Source organism: Taudactylus pleione, unplaced genomic scaffold (assembly GCF_031769625.1).
Source record: "Taudactylus pleione unplaced genomic scaffold, aTauple2 ptg000044l, whole genome shotgun sequence".
NCBI classification, from domain to species: domain Eukaryota; kingdom Metazoa; phylum Chordata; class Amphibia; order Anura; family Myobatrachidae; genus Taudactylus; species Taudactylus pleione.
In genome coordinates, this window is record NW_028284446.1 from 4,027,934 (window position 1) to 4,050,949 (window position 23,016).

The following is a 23,016-nucleotide window of genomic DNA, read 5'->3' on the forward strand; positions in this document are numbered from 1 at the left end:
ATGCACTAGGGGGACATGCTGCATGTGGGGATAATGCACTAGGGGGACATGCTGCATGTGGGGATAATGCACTAGGGGGACATGTTGCATGTGGGGATATTGCACTAGGGTGACAGGTTGCATGTGGGGATAAAGTACTGGGGTGGACAGTCGAAGGGGATTATTAACTGGGTCCCAATTTTGAATTTTTTTCAGAAATGTCTGGATCAAAAAATAAAACTTTCTGGACTGGATTCATTGACCTTTACCAGTCAAACGAGTGCCTCTGGAAGATTGGGTCTAAAGATTACTCCAATCGGGTGAAAAAAAATAAGGCACTGGAGGACATTATGAAGTATAGTGAAGAACTTGATATTGAAGTGGATATTGAATGGGTGAAGGACCGTATCCAGAATCTACGGACGGTATTCAAGAAGGAACACAATAAGTATATTGAAGCTAAACGATCTGGAGCAGGGGTCGATGACATAAAAAAGCCTTCACTGTGGTATTACGATTTGCTCCTGTTCACATTGGAAAAAGAGCAAAAGAATAAGTCCAGATGTACCCTGGAGCCACATTCCCCTGATGTGGTCGCACAGGAAATGGACAGTCCGGCTAAGGTATTTTTTTATTTTTATTTTCTCTTTTTTTTTTTTTTAATTGATTTTTTTTTTATTTACTATTAAGGTCATGACTGCACATGTTGCCTGTGAACCTCTGTCCAGTGAGCACACAGAGGTGGAATTTGTGGCTATGACGAAGCCGTCTGAAGCTCCAGCAAAGAAGAAGAAGATGTCTTCCAAGGCATCCACCTGTGCTATTTCACGTAGTGAGTGTTTTTTAAAACAAGCAGAGGAGTTGATTCGGAATCCCCCTGATTCAAATACAATCTTTGGGCAAAATATTGCCAGTGAAATACTGTGCCTTCCACCTGAACAGGTACTGCCTTTTAAACGTATTGTTTATATGGCGATGGTACATGCCTATCAAAGCGATTTGAAAATGACAAGTGCCATCGCCATAGATCCAATACAAAAGTCCATCCAATCTGCCTCTGGCATTGTCCCTATCCCACAACATATAACCGCGTTGCCCCCTGTACAAAATCCTCCTCTATCAAATCCCTTCCCCTATTATGATTCGCGGAGCCAAACACCAACACCTCCCTTCCAAAGTACCTCAGCCAGCGTAGTTTCAAATGCTTTGCAGAGTGCTAATGCCACTCTTCATGGTGACGATGTTTTTTATAAAGCTTAATTTTTGGGGGGGGGGCGTTTTTTAAAATTGTTTATTTTGTTGTTTTTCCTATTTTGTGGAAGAATGGTCAGTCAGACATAGTGATGGCTACTATATGTTATTTGCTCAATGTTTCTAGAGCTTGTTGAGCTTATTTTGCATACCGTCAATACATTGGGCATCAGTTCCTTTAAGCAGGTTAATGTTGACATCCCTTTTTTTGTTCTGTAGTGTACCAAAGTATTTGTCTCATTGTCTTTTTTCAATGGCTCAGTTGGAATTCTTTGCTCCAGACACACTCTTTTGCCTGGTAAAGGTTAATGAATACATAATGTATGTATATTATATAGTTATAATCTTTGTTTTCTACATAAAACTGAAGAAAAAACTAAATTAATTTTGTTTTGTCTTTACTTTTGCCATACATATTCATTAGTTAAATTAAATAAATGATAGATATTGATATATGCTATGCAATTTTCTGATACTTAATACTGGCATACTGAAACAACATTCAATAGCCTCCTGACGGTAGTGTTAGCTACAGTACCCAATGCACCTTCACCGCAAGTTTATCCTGGTGGAGGATTCATTTGGAAATATCCACTGGGTTAGTATACCGTGCATGTACATTTTGTGTTATATTTATTACAGGAAATAAAACAAAACTGTGAAGCATACATAGTATAATTTATTGAAATACAGAAAGAGGTCAATGGCAAATGTAGAACTGTTTACATACATGATTCCTGCCATGGAACAGCTCCAGAACCATTGAAATAGGAGACGTAATGCTCTCTAATTTCCTTTGCACTTCCAACACCAGATGATGGAATTCGTTCTCTGTTCACAGAAGTGAACACATTGCTACAATCAGGAGTTTGTGATTCATCTGGCTGTGAATACACCGCTGGCTGTTGTCCTAAGTTTTTTCATCTAAGCATATTGTGAAGAGCACAACATGCAAGTACGATCCAATCTATTTTGTCTATGCGTAAGTTAATGGCAGTGTGGAAAATACGGAACCTGTTTGCCAAAATCCCAAAGGCATTTTCAACGGTGCGTCTGACTCTTGACAGCCTGTAATTATAAATTCTTTTTTCTTTGGTTAATCCCCTCTGGGGGAATGGTTTCATGAGGTGGTCACTCAAAGCAAAGGCCTCATCTGCCACGAACACAAAATTTAGTCCGTATTTACATAGTGATGATGAAGGCAATTTTAATTTATTTGACATTAGTCTGTCATAGAAAACTGTCTGCCGGAAAGACCCACCATCAGACGACCTCCCATTCTTGCCCACATCAACGTAAATAAATTCATTGTTGGCATCAACTATTGCCATCATTACAATACTAAAGAAGCCTTTATAATTGTAAAATAAGGATCCACTTTTGCCAGGGGGAGTTATACGAACATGTTTACCGTCTATTAACCCACCACAATTTGGAAAATGCCATCTTCGTTCAAATTCTTTAGCGATTATTTGCCACTCCTCCACCGAAGACGGAAACTGAAATATTAAAACTAGGGGTGTGCACCGGCCACTTTTCGTGTTTTGTGTTTTGGTTTTGGATCTGGATCTTTCTTCGTGTTTTGGATCTGGATTGGTTTTGCCAAAACCACCCTTGCGTGTTTTGGGTTCTGGGTTTTGTGTTTTGGATCTGTATTTTTTTGAAAAAAAGCATAAAAACAGCTAAAATCACAGAATTTGTAGGTTTTTCTGCTCCTATGCTATTATTAACCTCAATAACCTTAATTTCCACTCATTTCCAGTCTATTCTGAATACCTCACACCTCACAATAGTGTTTTTATGTCCAAAAGGTTGCACCGAGGTAGCTGGATGACTATGCTAAGCGACACAAGTGGGCGGCACAAACACGTGACCCATCTAGGCGTGAAACTGCAGTGGCAGACAGGATGGCATTGAAAAACTAGGCCCCAAACTGTACATAATGCAAAGAAAAAAAAGAGGTGCAAGATGGAATTGTCCTTGGGCCCTCCCACCCACCCTTATGTTGTATAAACAGGACATGCACACTTTAACAAACCAATCATTTCAGCGCCAGGGTCTGCCACACAACTGTGGCTGAAATGATTGGTTCGTTTGGGCCCCCACAAAACAAGCTGGCAATTTATCTGTCCCTGCACAAACTGGCTCTACGGAGGCAAGATGTCATCCTCATCCTCCTCATCCACCGATTCCTCACCCTCTTCAGTGTGTACATCCTCATCCTCACAGAGTATTAATTCGTCCCTGCTGGAACCACAGGTCCCTCTGTACGTTCTGGAGGCTGGTCCCCCTGGAAGAGTTGATAATTCATTTTATGAACATCATCTTCTCCACATTTTGTGGAAGCAACCTCCTACGCCTTTCGCTGACAAGGTTCCCGGCTGCACTAAACACTCTTTCGGAGTACACACTGGAGGGGGGGCAACTCAGGTAAAATAGAGCCAGTTTGTACAGGGACCTCCAAATTGCTTCTTTTTCCTGCCAGTACAGGTACGGACTGTCTGACATGCCTACTTGGATGCTGTCACCGATGTAATCCTTTAACAGACAGACGCACGCTTGTCGCTGCTGCTTTGAGGATGCAAGTGCGGCTACAGCCCACACAATTCACAAAGACAGAAAAAAGAAGAAGAATATTTTAATTGTTTGTGTAGAACACTTTGAGGTGTCACCACCCTTTAACAGACAGACGCACGCTTGTCACTGCTGCTTTAAGGATGCAGGTGCGGCTACAGCCCACACATTTCACAAAGACCGAAAAAAAAAGAACAATATTTTAATTGTTTGTGTAGAACACTTTGAGGTGTCACCACCCTTTAACAGACAGGCGCACGCTTGTCGCTGCTGCTTTAAGGATGCAGGTGCGGCTACAGCCCACACAATTCACATAGACAGAAAAAAGAAGAAGAATATTTTTATTGTTTGTGTAGCACACTTTGAGGGTGTCACCACCCTTTAACAGACAGACGCACGCTTGTCGCTGCTGCTTTAAGGATGCAGGTGCGGCTACAGCCCACACAATTCACATAGACAGAAAAAAGAAGAAGAATATTTTAATTGTTTGTGTAGCACACTTTGAGGGTGTCACCACCCTTTAACAGACAGACGCACGCTTGTCGCTGCTGCTTTAAGGATGCAGGTGCGGCTACAGCCCACACAATTCACATAGACAGAAAAAAGAAGAAGAATATTTTTATTGTTTGTGTAGCACACTTTGAGGGTGTCACCACCCTTTAACAGACAGACGCACGCTTGTCGCTGCTGCTTTAAGGATGCAGGTGCGGCTACAGCCCACACAATTCACATAGACAGAAAAAAGAAGAAGAATATTTTTATTGTTTGTGTAGCACACTTTGAGGGTGTCACCACCCTTTAACAGACAGACGCACGCTTGTCGCTGCTGCTTTAAGGATGCAGGTGCGGCTACAGCCCACACATTTCACAAAGACCAAAAAAAAAAGAACAATATTTTAATTGTTTGTGTAGCACACTTTGAGGGTGTCACCACCCTTTAACAGACAGACGCACGCTTGTCGCTGCTGCTTTGAGGATGCAAGTGTGGCTACATCGCACACAAGTCACAAACACATTAAAAAAATAGTTTTTTATTTTTTGGAACACTTTGAGAGTTACACCACCCTTTAACAGACAGACGCACGCTTGTCGCTGCTGCTTTAAGGATGCAGGTGCGGCTACAGCCCACACATTTCACAAAGACCGAAAAAAAAAGAACAATATTTTAATTGTTTGTGTAGAACACTTTGAGGGTGTCACCACCCTTTATTAGACAGACGCACGCTTGTCGCTGCTGCTTTAAGGATGCAGGTGTGGCTACAGCCCACACAATTCACATAGACAGAAAAAAGAAGAAGAATATTTTTATTGTTTGTGTAGCACACTTTGAGGGTGTCACCACCCTTTAACAGACAGACGCACGCTTGTCGCTGCTGCTTTAAGGATGCAGGTGCGGCTACATCGCACACAAGTCACAAACACATTAAAAAAATAGTTTTTTATTTTTTGGAGCACTTTGAGAGTTACACCACCCTTTAACAGACAGACGCACGCTTGTCGCTGCTGCTTTAAGGATGCAGGTGCGGCTACAGCCCACACATTTCACAAAGACCGAAAAAAAAAGAACAATATTTTAATTGTTTGTGTAGAACACTTTGAGGGTGTCACCACCCTTTAACAGACAGACGCACGCTTGTCGCTGCTGCTTTAAGGATGCAGGTGCGGCTACAGCCCACACATTTCACAAAGACCAAAAAAAAAAGAACAATATTTTAATTGTTTGTGTAGCACACTTTGAGGGTGTCACCACCCTTTAACAGACAGACGCACGCTTGTCGCTGCTGCTTTAAGGATGCAGGTGCGGCTACAGCCCACACAATTCACAAAGACAGAAAAAAGAACAATATTTTAATTGTTTGTGTAGCACACTTTGAGGGTGTCACCACCCTTTAACAGACAGACGCACGCTTGTCGCTGCTGCTTTAAGGATGCAGGTGCGGCTACAGCCCACACATTTCACAAAGACCGAAAAAAAAAGAACAATATTTTAATTGTTTGTGTAGAACACTTTGAGGGTGTCACCACCCTTTAACAGACAGACGCACGCTTGTCGCTGCTGCTTTAAGGATGCAGGTGTGGCTACAGCCCACACAATTCACATAGACAGAAAAAAGAAGAAGAATATTTTTATTGTTTGAGAGTTACACCACCCTTTAACAGACAGACGCACGCTTGTCGCTGCTGCTTTAAGGATGCAGGTGCGGCTACAGCCCACACAATTCACAAAGACAGAAAAAAGAACAATATTTTAATTGTTTGTGTAGCACACTTTGAGGGTGTCACCACCCTTTAACAGACAGACGCACGCTTGTCGCTGCTGCTTTAAGGATGCAGGTGCGGCTACAGCCCACACAATTCACAAAGACAGAAAAAAAAAGAACAATATTTTAATTGTTTGTGTAGCACACTTTGAGGGTGTCACCACCCTTTAACAGACAGACGCACGCTTGTCGCTGCTGCTTTGAGGGTGCAGGTGGAATCTAGACGGGATTTGGAACCGAGGACACACTACCTCCATCAATTGTCTAAATCCCACTGCACTAATGTCGGATACCGGACGCACGTCTAACACCAACATAGCAGTCAAGGCCTCAGTTATACGTTTTGCTTCAGGATGACTGCTGTCGTACTTCATCCTCATCGCTAGGGACTGTTGGAGGGTCAATTGTTTAGTAAAAGTAGTGATGTTCCTACTTCCTCTCTGGGATGATGAACAACTCCCAGCAGCAGCAACAGCACTAGGAGGAAGTGGTTCTTGATCTTTCTCTATTTTATTTTTATCGGAGAAAGTTTGGTCCTCCATTTATGTTATATTGATATATATACGTGCGGCTAAAGCGCACACAAACACAGAAAATATTTTTTTATTTTTGCTGGAGAGTAGTGCACTTTGTGGGTTACACCACCCTTTAAGAAATGAGCCAGCCGGCTCTTTACTTATGGGACACAGGCGCACGCTTGGCGCTGCTCCTTTGTTGATGCACGTGCAGCCACAGTGCACACAATTCACAAACACAGAAAATAATTTTTTTTTTGGTTTGGACTGGAGTGTACTTTCGGGGGTTACAGCACCCTTAACGGTCAAGCCAGCCGGCCCTTTACTTATGACACAGGCGCACGCTTGGCACTACTTTGTTGATGCACGTGCGGCTACTGCGCACACAATTCACAAACACAGAAAATAATTTTTTTTTTGGTTTGGACTGGAGTGTACTCTCGGGGGTTACAGCACCCTTAACGGTCAAGCCAGCCGGCCCTTTACTTATGACACAGGCGCACGCTTGGCACTACTTTGTTGATGCACGTGCGGCTACTGCGCACACAATTCACAAACACAGAAAATATATTATTTTTTTAGCACTTGGGGGGAGCACCCCTGATGGACAGAGCACCCCCTGGACAACACTACAGCACTCCTTTAGGACTGGGACACTGCACAGGACTTTGGAGTGGACACAGCCCCTATGGAGAACTGACTGCACAACACAGTCCAGCCAGCCCCTATGGACTTTGAAGTAGTGGACACAGCCCCTATTAACAACAGCAGCACAGCACAACACAGCCAGCCCCTATGGACTTTGAAGTAGTGGACAACAGCAGCACTACACTACACTACACTACACAGCCCTAACTCCCACCCTCCCTCTTCACTGTCCACAGCCGAGTGAGAAAATGGCGCCGACGCGGGTACCTTATATAGGATCCAAAACCCGCGAGACTCGGAAGGCGGGATGATGACGTTTTGCTGGCTCATGTCTTAAAGGGTGGTGTAACCCACAAAGTGCACTACTCTCTAGCAAAAATAAAAAAATATTTTCTGTGTTTGTGTGCGCCTTAGCTGCACGTATATATCAAATCGATATAACATAAATGGAGGACCAAACTTTCTCCGATAAAAATAAAATAGAGAAAGATCAAGAACCACTTCCTCCTAGTGCTGAAGCTGCTGCCAATAGTCATGACATAGACGATAACATGCCATCAACGTCGTCTGCCAAGGCCGATGCCCAATGTCATAATAGAGGGCACATACAATCCCAAATGGCAAAGTTCAGGAAAATGACCTTGAAAAAACATTTAAATCATCTGAAGAGAAACATAAACTTGCCAATATGCCATTTACGACACGGAGTGGTAAGGAACGGCTAAGGTCTTTCCCTATGTTCATGACTAGTGGTTCAGCTTCACATGACGATGGAAGCCCTCCTCCCACTAAAAAAATCAAACGAGTTAAGCTGGCAAAAGCACAGCGAAGAACTGTGCGTTCTAAGAAGATATCACAAATCCCCAAGGAGAGTCCAAGTGTGGTGGCGGTTGCTATGCCTGACCTTCCCAGCACTGGACGGGAAGAGGTGGCTCTTTCCACCATTTGCACGCCTCCTGCAAGTGCTGAAAGGAGCACCCACAGTCCACTTGCTGATATGCAAATTGAAGATGTCACTGTTGAAGTACAACAGGATGAGGATACTGGTGTAGCTGGCACTGAGGAGGAAGTTGGCGAGGAGGATTCTGATGGTGATGTGGTTTGTTTAAATCAGGCTCCGGGGGAGACAGTTGTTGTCCGTGTGATGAAAAAGCCCATCACGGTCATGCCTGGGCAGAAGACCAAACATTCCACCTCTTTGGTGTGGCAATATTTCTATCCAAATCCGGACAACAACTGTCTTGCCATATGTACCATATGTAAAGGTGAAATAAGTAGGGGTTGGGATGTTAACCACCTACGAACATCCTCCCTTACACGGGACCTGCAGCGCGTTCATAACAAGTTACTGTCAAGTTCAGAAACTTTGGCTAAGACCGTAAGCAGTCCAGGGACACCTAAATCCCTTTTTCCTGTTTTATCCAAGGCTCCGTAGAGCCAGTTTGTGCAGGGACACATTAATTGCCAGCTTGTTTTGTGGGGGCCCAAACGAACCAATCATTTCAGCCACAGTTGTGTGGCAGACCCTGGCGCTGAAATGATTGGTTTGTTAAAGTGTGCATGTCCTATTTATACAACATAAGGGTGGGTGGGGGGGCCCAAGGACAATTCCATCTTGCACCTCTTTTTTTTCTTTGCAGTATGTACTGTTTGGGGCCTAGTTTTTCAAACTGCCATCCTGTCTGCCACTGCAGTGTCACTCCTAGATGGGCCACGTGTTTGTGCCGCCCACTCGTGTCGCTTAGCATAGTCATCCAGCTACCTCGGTGCAATCTTTTGGCCATAAATACAATATTGTGAGGTGTGAGGTGTTCAGAATAGACTGGAAATGAAGGTTATTGAGGTTAATAATTGCATAGGAGCAGAAAAACCCACAAATTCTGTGATTTAAGCTGTTTTTATACTTTTTTTCAAAAAAATACACATCCAAAACACAAAACCCAGAACCCAAAACACGGAAGGGTGGTTTTGGCAAAACCAATCCAGATCCAAAACACGAAGAAAGATCCAGATCCAAAACCAAAACACAAAACACGAAAAGTGGCCGGTGCACACCCCTATATATATATATATATATATATATATCTGACAATATCTGGGCAGTATGTATAAATATATATATCTATACTGTAAATGCACATTATATATACATACAGTATATCTCTACGGCATCATTCACAGGTACAATCACCATTTCAGTCCATCCAGATTTTCATTAAGAACATTGGCCCTCATTCAGAGCCGGACGCTCTGAGCAGAGCGCACGCTCTGAATGAGGGCCGTCCTCCATAATTATGGAGCGTCCTCCTGGATGCTCGTATAGCTGTGGGTCACCACCCACAGCCTATATGAGCGTGCAGGTCGATGGCCGTGATGGTCTTGGCCATCGCGACCATCGCCACTGCGAGCCGGAGCCTGCGGTTCTCAACTGCAAGGCCCGGAGTGATTTTGGCTCTATCAGAGCCAAAATCACTCCCACTGACATCACTAGAGATGTCAGTGGGCCGGCTTCTGACGGTAGGCGTTCCCTTGGGAACGCCCCCGTCTGGGAGGCACGCCCCCGGCACGCCCACCAAAGGGGGCGTGCTGTCAATCAACACCGACAGCACGCCCCCTTTGATCAGACACAACGGAGCTCCCGCCGTCGTGCGCATGCGCAGTGCACACCATCGACCCACTTGCGAGCGGACAGCCGCTTGCGAGTGGGTCTGAATCAGGCCCATTGTTGCTAAAAGTCCAGATGGAATGAAACTTTGGACAAAGACACTGTTTGCAGTTTGAAGTCTTGCCTGAAAGTACCCATGAGTGATGCAATCTATATATTATATATATGCACATACACACACACACACACACATCTATATATATATATATATATATATATATATATATACATACAGCCAAGTTATTGCTTAGATATACGCATATATAAATAAAATAAATATATATAAATAGGAAACCCCCTCTTGCAAATCCTGCATTTGCCCCTGCAATCCCACTGCCCGCCCACTTTGCCACCTGTCCACATCCCCACCCATCACACCGCACCTCTGAAAGGGAGGAGCGCGTCGCATGAGGAGTAGGTTTTAGAGCTACAAGACCAAGGGGCTGGAGAGACAAAAGGTGGGCTGGCTGAAGACACAGCAAAAAGGGGCCAATATGGAGACAGAGAAGGGGGGCTGGCTGGAGAGATACAGAAGGGGGGGGCAGCTGGGGAGACAGAAGAGTGGCTCACTGAAACTGGAAAGACACTGTATGGTAGGAGTTGCAGAAACATGGAGGGGCCCTGCCTATTTTGCCAGTCCCGGGCCCCACAATTTCTGATGGCAGCCCTGGTGAAGTGACCGCTGTCTCTGCAGGTGGTACTTCATACATCCAGGCAGTATGATCGTATCCTGCAATGCGATCATGGGCTCTAATATGGTGTCCAGATCGCATTGCAAGTACGATCATTACTAAATGGGCTACACATACATATGATCCATAGGAATGAAATTAAGAGACCAGCGTTCTCAATTCCAACTGCGGAATCCCGGCAAGGGATTTAACATAGGCGTCAAAATTCTGATGCCTATGTTAATCCCGACACCGGACCGATCGCCCTCCTGCCGGTTAAGTACAACACTTAGACCGGGGATGGGGGGGTTAGGTTTAGGAACCACCGGGGGGACTTAAGGTGCCTACACACTAGGCGATGTGGTTACGATCCGATATCGTGTCCGATTTCCCTTGAACTTTCCCCGGCACTCCAGGACACGATGTGCAGTAAAAGCTGCACGATGTGTCACAAAATCTATCGTGCACGATCTAAAGATTTGTCAATCTTTAGATCATGCAGGATAGCAAACAGATGCTTGCATCAGGGATGTATCTGTCTGTGAAAAAAAAACACAGATGCACGGATGGGAACAGTTAGACCCGTCTGTGCTGCTGTTTAAAAAAATGAAGACCTGTAAAAAAAAAAAAAAAAAATGGCGTGACCCCTCCCCCAAAATAACAACCAGCCCCCGTGCTTTAGTGACCCAGTGCTGGTTGCGCAAAATACGGTGGATAAACAACGTAGGGGTCCCCCGTATTCTGTGCAACCAGCACTGGGCTCTGATCCGGTCCTGGTTCTGGAAATATAAGGGGAAAAATGAGTAGAGTCCCCTTGTATTATCCAGAACCAGCACCGCACTTTTTCTAGTGAGGGGCTAATGCCACAGCCAGGGGAGCCCTTTCACCGGGCCACCCAGCCAAAGCATTAACCCTGACCGCTAGTCAGCCCAGGCTAGGGATCCCTGGGGAGCTGGGGACCCCCCCAATAAAGGGGTTCCCCTCTCCAGGGCACCCCAGGCACAAGCTGATAGTCCGGGGCTATCCCCAGTACCCCTGGGCGGTGGGTGCCGGGTTGATTGTGTATAGTGTGTGTAAAAAATAGATGAACTAAATTTGTCTTTTGCTGTGGAACTGCAGGTCCCAGCAAGCCTCCTCAGCATGCTGGTACTTGGAGAACCACAAGTACCAGCATTCGGGTCATTACGAGCCCCGCTCGTACCTGTAGTTCCACTGCAAAAGCAATATTAAAATAAGCACAAAGTATAAGTTTATTAAACATACATGCACTCACATGTACACACACATGCACACACATGTACACATACTCACCTATGTATCCCTGTAGCATCGGTCCACTTATCCAGTAGGGTATCCATAGGGGACCTGTTAAAGAAAAACTCACTCACCTGTCTTCTAGGCGAAGTTTGGTCCTCTTCGTTCCAAACTAGGCATTCCAGAAATCGCGGAGCCACAAACTAAAGTACCGTTCTTTAGGAATGGTAGTTCCCGAATGAGAGCTTAGTGGCGGGATTTCACCATGGAAACCCTGCCGCTGAGCGTTCATTGGCTGAGACACGAGCCCTCCGCAAAGGTTACTCAAGGTTAGGGTAGGCACCATCCCAGGCAAGATTAGGGCTAGGCACCCTCCCGAGAGGGTTAGGGTGCAGGGTGGGGGGTTAAGTTTATGCATCCGTGGGGGGGGGGGGGTTAGGGTTAGGCACTAGTGGGGGAGGTTAGGGTTAGACACCCGTAAGGGAGAGTTAGGGGGAGGGTTAGTATACTTACCTACCCCAGTCGGGATCTCCTCCATCGGGCATCTGCTGCCGGGATTTCAGCTACCGGCATTTCAATCCCATTCTGATCCATATATATATATATATATATATATATATATATATATAGATCGATCTCTATATATACGGATATATATAATATACACACACACAATATGGTACCAACGGGCAGCAGGTCCAACAACCTGAAGAGGGAGGCCATCCACAGCACCCCACTGGCTGTACTACAGGGATCGGAAGTCGGTCGGGCAGCACCTCGGCAAGTGTCACAGAAGTGGCAGGAGGAAGGTCCGACGCGCACTGGCTTCATCCATGCATCGGAGGATTGGGGCGGTGAGGTACCAAGAGCAGCGGTGCAGCCTCTAGGGGAGGTCAGGGGTCAGTGCCACTTGTACTGGGGTGGGGAGGTCAGTGCGTCTTGTACTTGGGGAGGGTCGGTGGTCAGTATCACTTATACTGAGGGGGTCGATGGAGTGTGATCGCGGGGGAGTTGATAACGGGCTGGCAGGGGAGACTGAAGGTGCTGCGGAGAGGTGTGCTACCCACCTCGATCCACCGCTGCTGTTACATGTTCCAGCCGGCTCCTGCACCTCCTGACAAGTCCGGTGCTGAAAACACGGGACCCGCTGCTGAGGACTGAGCTGCTGCCGGAACTAGACACACGGGACCCGGCTCTGATGACGGAGGACCCTATGGAACTGAAGACAAGGGAGACAGGACCCTCTTCTGCTAAAAGGTGAGTGTGATAAAAGTAGGTGGACACTGCCGGCCAGTGTCCGCCTACTTATCGCTCAGTCGGGGGGAACTATCCCCCTACACTAGAACGTTAGCTGGTGAAAATCAAATATGTTTGAATTTCACCAACTAGTTGGAATGACTGTTTGTGGCCGGTTTTCAGCGTGTGGGAGCAAACGGCTGACTATCGTTTGCTCCCACACACAGGACGATTATCATTCCAACCAGCCAGCTAGTTGGCTGGTTGGAACGATATCGTTCTGATGTGTGGGGGCCTAGAGGGCCCTGTTAACCCCATAACTGGCTAATATTTGCTCCCAAATTTGTAATTTTTGTTTATTATATGTAAATAATTGCCATTTGGGTCTAATTCAGTAAAAAATTACAAACCCATACATTTATACAGTTATAAAAATTATGGTAATATATACACGTATGCATTTTATATATATATATATATATATATATATATATATAAAATTATATTTATATATATATATATAATATATATATATTATATACTAATATACATACATCATAAAAAAATGTGTAACTGTATAAAACAAGGGTTGGAAGGGAGAGGTGTGGTGACAATATATGGCCATACAGGGTATCAAGGCGCTATATGAGTTTGATTCAGAGATGGACGGCAATGCAAACGCAACTGATACACGGATCACAGCTGCTAAAATTTGTAATGCCTTCCAAAGCATACCCTAGCATAGGTACGTCCAATGCTGCCTTCTCATATCCATACGACAGTGTAAACATCGATGCACATCGGGCAGTCACGCAGCGTGTAGGTCAAGTCTGACCAGCCACAAACACTGCAGCTCTTCTGACACACTGAGGGAGATGTATGAAGCCCAGAAGCGGTATCAGCGCACGATATGTGCGCTGATACCGCTTCTCACCGATGTATGATAGGGGGTTTGGGCGGTAAATGACAGGGGCGATATGTGCCTCTGTCATTATCAGCGCTGCAATCTACAAGATAGCAGCGCCGATAGCCTGGGCCATGTACGAACGGTCAGATCACCTGACCGTTCAGCCCGCTGTAGCTGTCTGTCCCTGCTGCGGCGGCTGCCAGCTCCAGGCTGCATGTGGGGATCTCGCGATACTTGCAAGATCCTGCGCATGCTCAGTGGAGCCGGTCGGGATTGAGACACAGCGCGTCAGCACTAGGCTGACGCACTGTGGTCTCTAGCGGGTAGCGCCGGAGGGGGGAGTTAACGCTCCCCCTCTCCGGCCGATGAGATGTTCTTACATTGGTAGTGCTTCCTGCTTCGCCTCGGTAAAGAAGCATTATAGCAGCACGGTAAGTACCGCTATAAATACATCTACCCCAATGAGAGGTCTCATGCTGCACAGGAGATCAAAATAGTTAATCTATGCATGCACATGAAACAGCGTTTTTCTAACCACCCCCCCCCCTTTCCATCCCAAAATGCTGACTACGTCACTCAATTTGTGCATGGTCCCTGTGCGTGCGTGATATCGTTGCAATAGCTGCGTGTGTGCAGTGCTGCGTTCGCACATGCGCAATAGCAAACAATCGCTGAATCTGCGTAAAAATTGCCATTGCACCTGTCTCTGAATCAGGCCCACAGGGTAACAGGAGAGAGTGCCATGTGTGCCCAGGTGACGTTAGGTGGTGACAGGTACTATATGGGCACACAGGATGACAGGGGAGTCGGGTACTATATGGGCGCACAGGGTGACAGGGGAGAGAAGACGGGTACTATATGGGCACACAGGGTGACAGGGGAGAGGAGTCGGGTACTATATGGGCGCACAGGGTGACAGGAGAGGAATCGGGTACTATATGGGCGCACAGGGTGACGGGAGAGGAGTCGGGTACTATATGAGCACACAGGGTGACAGGGGAGTCGGGTACTATATGGGCGCACAGGGTGACAGCGGAGAGAAGATGGGTACTACTATATGGGCACACAGGGTGACAGGAGAGAGGAGTCATGTACTATATGGACACAGGGTGACGGGAGAGGAGTCGGGTACTATATGGGCACACAGGGTGATGGGAGTCGGGTACTATATGGGCGCACAGGGTGACAGGGGAGAGAAGACGGGTACTATATGGGCACACAGGGTGACAGGGGAGTGGAGTCGGGTACTATATGGACACAGGATGACGGGAGAGGAGTCGGGTACTATATGGGCGCACAGGGTGACAGGAGAGGAGTCGGGTACTATATGGGCGCACAAGGTGACGGGAGAGGAGTCGGGTACTATATGGGCACAGAGCATCATAGGGGTCAGGATTTCAGCTACCGGCATTTCAATCCCATTCTGATCCATATATATATATATATATATATATATATATATATATATATTAGGGGTGTGCACCGGCCACTTTTCGTGTTTTGTGTTTTGGTTTTGGATCTGGATCTTTCTTCGTGTTTTGGATCTGGATTGGTTTTGCCAAAACCACCCTTGCGTGTTTTGGGTTCTGGGTTTTGTGTTTTGGATCTGTATTTTTTTGAAAAAAAGCATAAAAACAGCTAAAATCACAGAATTTGTAGGTTTTTCTGCTCCTATGCTATTATTAACCTCAATAACCTTAATTTCCACTCATTTCCAGTCTATTCTGAATACCTCACACCTCACAATAGTGTTTTTATGTCCAAAAGGTTGCACCGAGGTAGCTGGATGACTATGCTAAGCGACACAAGTGGGCGGCACAAACACGTGACCCATCTAGGCGTGAAACTGCAGTGGCAGACAGGATGGCATTGAAAAACTAGGCCCCAAACTGTACATAATGCAAAGAAAAAAAAGAGGTGCAAGATGGAATTGTCCTTGGGCCCTCCCACCCACCCTTATGTTGTATAAACAGGACATGCACACTTTAACAAACCAATCATTTCAGCGCCAGGGTCTGCCACACAACTGTGGCTGAAATGATTGGTTCGTTTGGGCCCCCACAAAACAAGCTGGCAATTTATCTGTCCCTGCACAAACTGGCTCTACGGAGGCAAGATGTCATCCTCATCCTCCTCATCCACTGATTCCTCACCCTCTTCAGTGTGTACATCCTCATCCTCACAGAGTATTAATTCGTCCCTGCTGGAACCACAGGTCCCTCTGTACGTTCTGGAGGCTGGTCTCCCTGGAAGAGTTGATAATTCATTTTATGAACATCATCTTCTCCACATTTTGTGGAAGCAACCTCCTACGCCTTTCGCTGACAAGGTTCCCGGCTGCACTAAACACTCTTTCGGAGTACACACTGGAGGGGGGGCAACTCAGGTAAAATAGAGCCAGTTTGTACAGGGACCTCCAAATTGCTTCTTTTTCCTGCCAGTACAGGTACGGACTGTCTGACATGCCTACTTGGATGCTGTCACCGATGTAATCCTTTAACAGACAGACGCACGCTTGTCGCTGCTGCTTTGAGGATTCAAGTGCGGCTACAGCCCACACAATTCACAAAGACAGAAAAAAAAAAGAATATTTTTATTGTTTGTGGAGCACACTTTGAGGGTTACACCACCCTTTAACAGACAGACGCACGCTTGTCGCTGCTGCTTTGAGGATGCAAGTGCGGCTACAGCCCACACAATTCACAAAGACAGAAAAAAGAAGAAGATTATTTTAATTGTTTGTGTAGAACACTTTGAGGTGTCACCACCCTTTAACAGACAGACGCACGCTTGTCGCTGCTGCTTTAAGGATGCAGGTGCGGCTACAGCCCACACATTTCACAAAGACCAAAAAAAAAATAACAATATTTTAATTGTTTGTGTAGAACACTTTGAGGGTGTCACCACCCTTTAACAGACAGACGCACGCTTGTCGCTGCTGCTTTAAGGATGCAGGTGCGGCTACAGCCCACACAATTCACATAGACAGAAAAAAGAAGAATATTTTTATTGTTTGTGTAGCACACTTTGAGGGTGTCACCACCCTTTAACAGACAGACGCACGCTTGTCGCTGCTGCTTTAAGGATGCAGGTGCGGCTACATCGCACACAAGTCACAAACACATTAAAAAAATAGTTTTTTATTTTTTGGAGCACTTTGAGAGTTACACCACCCTTTAACAGACAGACGCACGCTTGTTGCTGCTGCTTTAAGGATGCAGGTGCGGCTACAGCCCACACATTTCACAAAGACCAAAAAAAAAAGAACAATATTTTAATTGTTTGTGTAGCACACTTTGAGGGTGTCACCACCCTTTAACAGACAGACGCACGCTTGTCGCTGCTGCTTTAAGGATGCAGGTGCGGCTACAGCCCACACATTTCACAAAGACCAAAAAAAAAAGAACAATATTTTAATTGTCTGTGTAGTACACTTTGAGGGTGTCACCACCCTTTAACAGACAGACGCACGCTTGTCGCTGCTGCTTTAAGGATGCAGGTGTGGCTACAGCCCACACAATTCACAAAGACAGAAAAAAAAAGAACAATATTTTAATTGTTTGTGTAGCACACTTTGAGGGTGTCACCACCCTTTAACAGACAGACGCACGCTTGTCGCTGCTGCTTTGAGGATGCAGGTGGAATCTAGACGGGATTTGGAACCGAGGACACACTACCTCCATCAATTGTCTAAATCCCACTGCACTAATGTCGGATACCGGACGCACGTCTAACACCAACATAGCAGTCAAGGCCTCAGTTATACGTTTTGCTTCAGGATGACTGCTGTCGTACTTCATCCTCATTGCTAGGGACTGTTGGAGGGTCAATTGTTTAGTAAAAGTAGTGATGTTCCTACTTCCTCTCTGGGATGATGAACAACTCCCAGCAGCAGCAACAGCACTAGGAGGAAGTGGTTCCTGATCTTTCCCTATTTTATTTTTATCGGAGAAAGTTTGGTCCTCCATTTATGTTATATTGATATATATACGTGCGGCTAAAGCGCACACAAACACAGAAAATATTATTTTATTTTTGCTGGAGAGTAGTGCACTTTGTGGGTTACACCACCCTTTAAGAAATTAGCCAGCCGGCTCTTTACTTATGGGACACAGGCGCACGCTTGGCGCTGCTCCTTTGTTGATGCACGTGCAGCCACAGTGCACACAATTCACAAACACAGAAAATAATTTTTTTTTTGGTTTGGACTGGAGTGTACTTTCGGGGGTTACAGCACCCTTAACGGTCAAGCCAGCCGGCCCTTTACTTATGACACAGGCGCACGCTTGGCACTACTTTGTTGATGCACGTGCGGCTACTGCGCACACAATTCACAAACACAGAAAATAATTTTTTTTTTGGTTTGGACTGGAGTGTACTTTCGGGGGTTACAGCACCCTTAACGGTCAAGCCAGCCGGCCCTTTACTTATGACACAGGCGCACGCTTGGCACTACTTTGTTGATGCACGTGCGGCTACTGCGCACACAATTCACAAACACAGAAAATATTTTTTTTTTTGGTTTGGACTGGAGTGTACTTTCGGGGGTTACAGCACCCTTAACGGTCAAGCCAGCCGGCCCTTTACTTATGACACAGGCGCACGCTTGGCACTACTTTGTTGATGCACGTGCGGCTACTGCGCACACAATTCACAAACACAGAAAATAATTTTTTTTTTGGTTTGGACTGGAGTGTACTTTCGGGGGTTACAGCACCCTTAACGGTCAAGCCAGCCGGCCCTTTACTTATGACACAGGCGCACGCTTGGCACTATTTTGTTGATGCACGTGCGGCTACTGCGCACACAATTCACAAACACAGAAAATAATTTTTTTTTTGGTTTGGACTGGAGTGTACTTTCGGGGGTTACAGCACCCTTAACGGTCAAGCCAGCCGGCCCTTTACTTATGACACAGGCGCACGCTTGGCACTACTTTGTTGATGCACGTGCGGCTACTGCGCACACAATTCACAAACACAGAAAATAATTTTTTTTTTGGTTTGGACTGGAGTGTACTTTCGGGGGTTACAGCACCCTTAACGGTCAAGCCAGCCGGCCCTTTACTTATGACACAGGCGCACGCTTGGCACTACTTTGTTGATGCACGTGCGGCTACTGCGCACACAATTCACAAACACAGAAAATAATTTTTTTTTTGGTTTGGACTGGAGTGTACTTTCGGGGGTTACAGCACCCTTAACGGTCAAGCCAGCCGGCCCTTTACTTATGACACAGGCGCACGCTTGGCACTACTTTGTTGATGCACGTGCGGCTACTGCGCACACAATTCACAAACACAGAAAATAATTTTTTTTTTGGTTTGGACTGGAGTGTACTTTCGGGGGTTACAGCACCCTTAACGGTCAAGCCAGCCGGCCCTTTACTTATGACACAGGCGCACGCTTGGCACTACTTTGTTGATGCACGTGCGGCTACTGCGCACACAATTCACAAACACAGAAAATAATTTTTTTTTTGGTTTGGACTGGAGTGTACTTTCGGGGGTTACAGCACCCTTAACGGTCAAGCCAGCCGGCCCTTTACTTATGACACAGGCGCACGCTTGGCACTACTTTGTTGATGCACGTGCGGCTACTGCGCACACAATTCACAAACACAGAAAATAATTTTTTTTTTGGTTTGGACTGGAGTGTACTTTCGGGGGTTACAGCACCCTTAACGGTCAAGCCAGCCGGCCCTTTACTTATGACACAGGCGCACGCTTGGCACTATTTTGTTGATGCACGTGCGGCTACTGCGCACACAATTCACAAACACAGAAAATATATTATTTTTTTAGCACTTGGGGGGAGCACCCCTGATGGACAGAGCACCCCCTGGACAACACTGCAGCACTCCTTTAGGACTGGGACACTGCACAGGACTTTGGAGTGGACACAGCCCCTATGGAGAACTGACTGCACAACACAGTCCAGCCAGCCCCTATGGACTTTGAAGTAGTGGACACAGCCCCTATTAACAACAGCAGCACAGCACAACACAGCCAGCCCCTATGGACTTTGAAGTAGTGGACAACAGCAGCACTACACTACACTACACTACACAGCCCTAACTCCCACCCTCCCTCTTCACTGTCCACAGCCGAGTGAGAAAATGGCGCCGACGTGGGTACCTTATATAGGATCCAAAACCCGCGAGACTCGGAAGGCGGGATGATGACGTTTTGCCTCGATTTCAGATCCGAGTCAGGCGGGAAAAGTCGAGCCTGATTCGGATCGGACTCGGATCGGGGGGGCTCGGGGGGGTTCGGATTTCAGAAATCCGAACCCGCTCACCCCTAATATATATATATATAGATCGATCTCTATATATACGGATATATATAATATACACACACACAATATGGTACCAACGGGCAGCAGGTCCAACAACCTGAAGAGGGAGGCCATCCACAGCACCCCACTGGCTGTACTACAGGGATCGGAAGTCGGTCGGGCAGCACCTCGGCAAGTGTCACAGAAGTGGCAGGAGGAAGGTCCGACGCGCACTGGCTTCATCCATGCATCGGAGGATTGGGGCGGTGAGGTACCAAGAGCAGCGGTGCAGCCTCTAGGGGAGGTCAGGGGTCAGTGCCACTCGTACTGGGGTGGGGAGGTCAGTGCGTCTTGTACTTGGGGAGGGTCGGTGGTCAGTATCACTTATACTGAGGGGGTCAATGGAGTGTGATCGCGGGGGAGTTGATAACGGGCTGGCAGGGGAGACTGAAGGTGCTGCGGAGAGGTGTGCTACCCACTTCGATCCACCGCTGCTGCTACATGTTCCAGCCGGCTCCTGCACCTCCTGACAAGTCCGGTGCTGAAAACACGGGACCCGCTGCTGAGGACTGAGCTGCTGCCGGAACTAGACACACAGGACCCGGCTCTGATGACGGAGGACCCTATGGAACTGAAGACAAGGGAGACAGGACCCTCTTCTGCTAAAAGGTGAGTGTGATAAAAGTAGGTGGACACTGCCGGCCAGTGTCCGCCTACTTATCGCTCAGTCGGGGGGAACTATCCCCCTACACTAGAACGTTAGCTGGTGAAAATCAAATATGTTTGAATTTCACCAACTAGTTGGAACGACTGTTTGTGGCCGGTTTTCAGCGTGTGGGAGCAAACGGCTGACTATCGTTTGCTCCCACACACAGGACGATTATCATTCCAACCAGCCAGCTAGTTGGCTGGTTGGAACGATATCGTTCTGATGTGTGGGGGCCTAGAGGGCCCTGTTAACCCCATAACTGGCTAATATTTGCTCCCAAATTTGTAATTTTTGTTTATTATATGTAAATAATTGCCATTTGGGTCTAATTCAGTAAAAAATTACAAACCCATACATTTATACAGTTATAAAAATTATGGTAATATATACACGTATGCATTTTATATATATATATATATATAAAATTATATTTATATATATATATATAATATATATATATTATATACTAATATACATACATCATAAAAAAATGTGTAACTGTATAAAACAAGGGTTGGAAGGGAGAGGTGTGGTGACAATATATGGCCATACAGGGTATCAAGGCGCTATATGAGTTTGATTCAGAGATGGACGGCAATGCAAACGCAACTGATACTCGCACGGATCACAGCTGCTAAAATTTGTAATGCCTTCCAAAGCATACCCCAGCATAGGTACGTCCAATGCTGCCTTCTCATATCCATACGACAGTGTAAACATCGATGCACATCGGGCAGTCACGCAGCGTGTAGGTCAAGTCTGACCAGCCACAAACACTGCAGCTCTTCTGACACACTGAGGGAGATGTATGCAGCCCAGAAGCGGTATCAGCGCACGATATGTGCGCTGATACCGCTTCTCACCGATGTATGATAGGGGGTTTGGGCGGTAAATGACAGGGGCGATATGTGCCTCTGTCATTATCAGCGCTGCAATCTACAAGATAGCAGCGCCGATAGCCTGGGCCATGTACGAACGGTCAGATCACCTGACCGTTCAGCCCGCTGTAGCTGTCTGTCCCTGCTGCGGCGGCTGCCAGCTCCAGGCTGCATGTGGGGATCTCGCGATACTTGCGAGATCCTGCGCATGCTCAGTGGAGCCGGTCGGGATTGAGACACAGCGCGTCAGCACTAGGCTGATGCACTGTGGTCTCTAGCGGGTAGCGCCGGAGGGGGGAGTTAACGCTCCCCCTCTCCGGCCGATGAGATGTTCTTACATTGGTAGTGCTTCCTGCTTCGCCTCGGTAAAGAAGCGTTATAGCAGCACGGTAAGTGCCGCTATAAATACATCTACCCCAATGAGAGGTCTCATGCTGCACAGGAGATCAAAATAGTTAATCTATGCATGCACATGAAACAGCGTTTTTCTAACCACCCCCCCCCCCCTTTCCATCCCAAAATGCTGACTACGTCACTCAATTTGTGCATGGTCCCTGTGTGCGTGCGTGATATCGTTGCAATAGCTGCGTGTGTGCAGTGCTGCGTTCGCACATGCGCAATAGCAAACAATCGCTGAATCTGCGTAAAAATTGCCATTGCACCTGTCTCTGAATCAGGCCCACAGGGTAACAGGAGAGAGTGCCATGTGTGCCCAGGTGACGTTAGGTGGTGACAGGTACTATATGGGCACACAGGGTGACAGGGGAGTCGGGTACTATATGGGCACACAGGGTGACAGGGGAGAGAAGACGGGTACTATATGGGCACACAGGGTGACAGGGGAGAGGAGTCGGGTACTATATGGGCGCACAGGGTGACAGGAGAGGAATCGGGTACTATATGGGCGCACAGGGTGACGGGAGAGGAGTCGGGTACTATATGGGCACACAGGGTGACAGGGGAGTCGGGTACTATATGGGCTCACAGGGTGACAGCGGAGAGAAGATGGGTACTACTATATGGGCACACAGGGTGACAGGAGAGAGGAGTCATGTACTATATGGACACAGGGTGACGGGAGAGGAGTCGGGTACTTAATGGGCACACAGGGTGATGGGAGTCGGGTACTATATGGGCGCACAGGGTGACAGGGGAGAGAAGACGGGTACTATATGGGCACACAGGGTGAC

General features: G+C 46.7%; 1 pseudogene; it reads right to left on the minus strand.

Moving 5' to 3' along the window:
- Positions 1–1,952: 1,952 nt before the first annotated feature.
- LOC148537752 (uncharacterized) overlaps positions 1,953–23,016 on the minus strand; it is a 37,138-nt pseudogene continuing 16,074 nt past the window's right edge.